At 40.6% G+C, this 4,950-nt stretch overlaps 1 non-coding gene across 1 annotated transcript; it reads left to right on the top strand.

Annotated features, from left to right (window-relative positions):
* Positions 1-4,169: 4,169 nt before the first annotated feature.
* Positions 4,170-4,242, top strand: trnaf-gaa. Its single transcript has one exon. It is a non-coding gene; the product is annotated as a tRNA-Phe (tRNA).
* The last annotated feature ends 708 nt before the right edge of the window (positions 4,243-4,950 follow it).

The following is a 4,950-nucleotide window of genomic DNA, read 5'->3' as shown; positions in this document are numbered from 1 at the left end:
CGTCCTTAAATCGTCAAGCTTATTTCCTGACACGACGGGGCAGCAGAGTGGAGGGGGTTCATGTGTTCATGTTAGTGACGTTCGATAAAATTGTTTTCCTTTCTGATCCGATACTTAGTAAAATTCAGGCTGGTATCAGCGATACCAATCCGACACTTGTTACGTGTCCTAAAAAAAATAAAGTAGTGTATTTCAAATCATAGCTCCATAAAGGATACAAGACATCGTAGTATTTATTTATTTTAAACTCTGAAGTATATTGAAGTTCAGGCCTCATTTTAATATATAGCTGAGCTAATACAACAGGAAAAACAGACAAAATATGTGTAAATGCTGTTTCAAACACTAAAAAAACAAATGTAATAATAAGAGCATTAAAATAAATTATTGTTTAACTATTATGAACTACTATAAAATGAAAACTTGCATCTTAATTGTGACCCTGTTCTCTCCTTTTCTGTCCTCCTCCTCATAAATGCCTCATATTCTGTGTTGTGGTTTAAACTGAGCTGATTCACATGGTTTGTTGTATTGCCACAACTCAATAGTTTAGTTACTTTCCACTGTGTTCCTACATTACCTGAAATGACTGAAGTATCGAAAGTATCGATATTTTGATTTGAGAATCGAAATGTGAAAAAAAAAACAATTATTGTCTTAATCTGACTTTAACTGGACAACCTAAGTGCATGTTAGTAAACACGTTAGTTCTCCTTATCCAATTAAGACGTCCAGATAATGCGATTGCATGTATACACTTAATCGGACTTTAACTGGACAATGCAAGTGTGCATGTGCCACAACTGCTACTCTGGCGAAAAACATCCAACAAAGCCGATTGCAGAAGAAGAAGAAAACAGAGCTGGGAGCTTAACCACCTGAGGGATAGCGCCATCTATCTAGCACCATAACTAGCGCACACATTACGTACCAGATTAAAAAAGCTGTACTATTATCCATCTGGTTGTTGTTTTGAAATGCCGGTATTATGAATAACTCTTCTTTATTATAACTGGAAAAGGGGCCATATTAACCTGCTGAACAGACACATATCGCCACCTAGTGTGGAGGAAGAGGACATGTTCCTGTCAGTTATTTGATTTTTCTCCGTCGCATGTAAACTAGATTGAGACTAAGCTGCGCATGAAAACGCATTGACTAGTTCATGTTGGTTTTGGACCCAAAATATGCATCTACAGTACGTGTTTGCCTGTCCGATATGTTACGGTTCCTCGGTGGGATACGCTTCAAAGCCACAAACGACCATTAACAGAAATATGCAACTATAAAACATAAATAAACAGAGATTTCAGAATGCAAATGGTTTTTATTTGAGATATGTGTCGCATCCTCGTCCTTATGACACTTCATCCCTCTCGCTGCTCCTCATACCGGGACGTCGATGCCTGTATATCTGCGAGCATGCTGACGACTAACATCTGCACTAATTCCACTTTAACCTAATAAAAAGATATTCATAGCGTCGGCGAGCATGCGGTGGGAGAGATTCTCAGGGGAATCGCGTTCGGGCCCGACCTCCGCTGAGCTTCTCTTCTTTTACCTTCCTCCCCTGCTGCCATTTGGCTCGGTTCCACCTTGGGGCCCCTCATCCCGCTCCTTTAGTGCAGTTGGACAGGTGCAGCTGGCCGCAGAGCTCCTCCATGCCGCCCCGCTTCGCCCTCTCCGTTTACACCCTCGCCTCGATCGCTTAGAATCATGTGGCACTTTTTGAAATCTGGTCGCAGTTCTCAGAGAGATGAAATTCACGAGGCGTACTATTGCGGCTCCGTGGTTTGTGAGGTGATGAAGTTACAGTGGTGCAGAGTTGAGAGGGCTCTTGGGTAATTTGGTCTGCAAAACCTTAAAAGACCTGCATCATTCCAGAGTTCAACACATATAATTTTCTACCTAACATACAATAAATCTGTTTTGCTAATATTGAACGAAGCTTCCTCGGAGAGTTCCACTTCAGCGTTACTTCAAGGCACAATAGCGCAGTTCCCTCCAGGAATCCTGCGGTCAAAGACATCCACTCTTAAACTAACATTTCGCAGCGGGACACAATGATCCAATTATTTTTTTCCTCATCCGCCGAATCAACATGTAACGTTCAACCCAATTAGTTTCGGGGCAGAACGGAGCCTTACGTAAGCTGTCCGGCAGCACAGGGAAAACAAATTGTCCTGCCAAAACCCAAATCAAGAATGACACGAATGATCTACATACAGTAGCGGCAATTAGAACAATGTTATTCTCCGCTGTTAACATCTACCAGTGATTACCACCAGACAAAATGGAGTCATCGCTACTCCCGTGTGCACGAAAGGGCTTATAAAACACTTTTCTTTCAGGGTGCTGTGGAAGCAAGTGGCATATGAATTAAACTGGTGACAAGCAGAGGCCGATGATCTCTCCCAAAGTCTACTTTTAGAAACTGCAAGTCAAGGTTTTAGGTTTCAGCGTCTGCTCTTGAGTGAATGGGTTTTCCAGCTTGCCAATTAGGTGCACAATCTAAAAGCTTGTTGTCCACAAGCCAGCGGTTGAAGCTTTGTGGATTTGTCATTGTTTGCCTTAACGTTCTGCGTTTTGAACCGAGCAAAAAACTCGTGTCTCGCCTTTGCTTTTAAACGCTGCTGGGTTTGTCCTCTCAACGCGCAGAGAAAACCGGGGAATGATCCGTTGATAAAGACATAAAAACAAACGTGGGCTCTGAGAGGGATCCTTTTTCTCATATGGCCTAGCTGCAGGTTCCCAAGGAAGATGAGGAGCAAGCCGACGTCAGGAATGCCGTCTGGAAATGTTAGCCTGCTATTGGAAGCCCAGAGTGGGGTGACATCGGAGGTGAGGGGAGGTGGGGAGGGGGTGTGAATCTGTGGGAGGAAAAGGCAGGAGCTAGAAGAAAAACAGTCGCATGTAATCACTTTTTTTTTTTGGAGATGTGTCACCTCAGGGTGCCTTTAAATGTCTTCCATATAATTGCAGTTAATCACTGAATACACCGAGAACAGCCGGAGCGGAGGGATTTATTAATACCCTCAGGGACGGAACTGGCCCCCCAGAGCCGATCACTTGAGCCCCACCACCTGTTCAGATGGTAGGCTAATGCTATCGGGCAGCTTCCCTTTGATTAAGCAAACACTGAGCCAAGGAAGGAAAGATCTCATTTTCACACCAACAGGTTTACAAATTGTCAGGAGCAAAAAAAAAAAAAACAAAAAAAAAGAAGAAGAAGAAGAAGAAGCTCGCAAGGAAGCGCTTTGGTTCAGACGAGGCAAAACGCAATCAAGGAATGAGTCGTCGTCAGGGTGCAAAGTGCATGACCTGGATGCTTCAAGGAGATTCTTTAGTATTTTTCTTATTTTAGCAGGCTGGAGAATGTGAGTCACAGTTGACACTAAAAAACAGATACCGCTACGGGGGTATCAGAGACCCGACGTCCTCATACGGGGACGTTAATTTTTAGGTTTGTTGCAGCTTATTCTGCTTCATTTAGACCTGTTGTCCACATAAAGAGACACTTTTGTCTTGTTTATTTATGTTTATTAACTTCTCTGGTTTGATATGACATGAAAATTTAACAGCTTCACACGTACACATTTGAGGACATTGGGATTTCATTGTTTCCAGTTCTGCTTTTGCATTAAAATTAACAGTTTTATATTTTGGTTCACATTGGGGACTTAAATTGGAACTTTTTTTTTTTTACACTTAGGTGTAAGTCTTACTAATCCCAAACACCTAAATATATTTATCTTATCTTAAAGAAATTAAGATGAATTCCAAACAAGGTCTCATGAGGCTGAAGTGAGAATGAACAGATGGGCTCCAAATTTTACTAGAACGAAGACATCGAGGATATTTTCTGACTCACATTAATATATGTGATGATTTTCCCACAACACCTTCCTGTAGATGTTTCACAATAAGAGCATTATTAAGAAATGAATGGCGTACGCCCACTGAAACAGTACGGGCCTCATAATGTAAAACGTATGCAGGTTGTGTTAAGTTTGTATTAACAGCATCATGCAGTAACTCTGAACAATGCAACCAGGTGCAATATCTCTTAATAAATTACAGTAAACTAAACAGATGTACTTCTCAACTTCTTTATATATATATTTAACATCATTTGCGGCCATTTTGCATTACATATTTAATGATAACATGCCGAAATAGCTCAGTTGGGAGAGCATTAGACTGAAGATCTAAAGGTCCCTGGTTCGATCCCGGGTTTCGGCAGCATAAGTGTGATTTGTGGCCCATCTGCTGCACCAATTGTATCCACTACTGTACAAACAGATGGATGGGTCAAACAAGATGGAACAAATGCCCCCATTGTGGGGCAATGGATTTTATTTTTTTTCATTTAACCCCTTAATATTCCTCTGGGTTGTATATGGGACGGCAGTAGTTTTTTGAACAAATCAGAGCTCTGTACACAAGTTGTGTCTGAATAAATGATGCATGCAATATGTTGTTGGAAAGCTCATTTTCGTCTGATTTCATTGATATAAGTCACTATAGGATTCAACCAAAACATGTTGTTCAAAACAATAAAAATGAGTAACGAGCAAAAACTCACCGGAAAACCCTCATATCGATCGAACAATTAATATTAACCAGGTCAAAACGTCCTGTTTGTATCAATAAGTGTCGAAACTATTTGAACTGGAAGCAAATAAGAATTCATGCTATGATAATCTTGTGTTACTCAGATGAGATCTGTCCTCAGTTTCCTCTGAAGGCAAAAATAAATCAGGTGAACTCAACAACTTCTTATTTTTTAACAGTGTGAGAACTTTGATTACTTAAGAACAATATCATTAAGAATGATTCAGATTTTTATGATAGAAACTTCAGAGTGTTTTCAAAAGAGACCAAGACCATGAATGAGCTCCAAACTGTTCAAGAGCAAGATTCAATTAATGATCTTTTTTTTTTTTAAAG

Source organism: Mugil cephalus, chromosome 10 (assembly GCF_022458985.1).
Source record: "Mugil cephalus isolate CIBA_MC_2020 chromosome 10, CIBA_Mcephalus_1.1, whole genome shotgun sequence".
NCBI lineage: Eukaryota > Metazoa > Chordata > Actinopteri > Mugiliformes > Mugilidae > Mugil > Mugil cephalus.
Note: the sequence above shows the minus strand (reverse complement) of the source record. Positions and strands in the feature narration are given on the sequence as shown.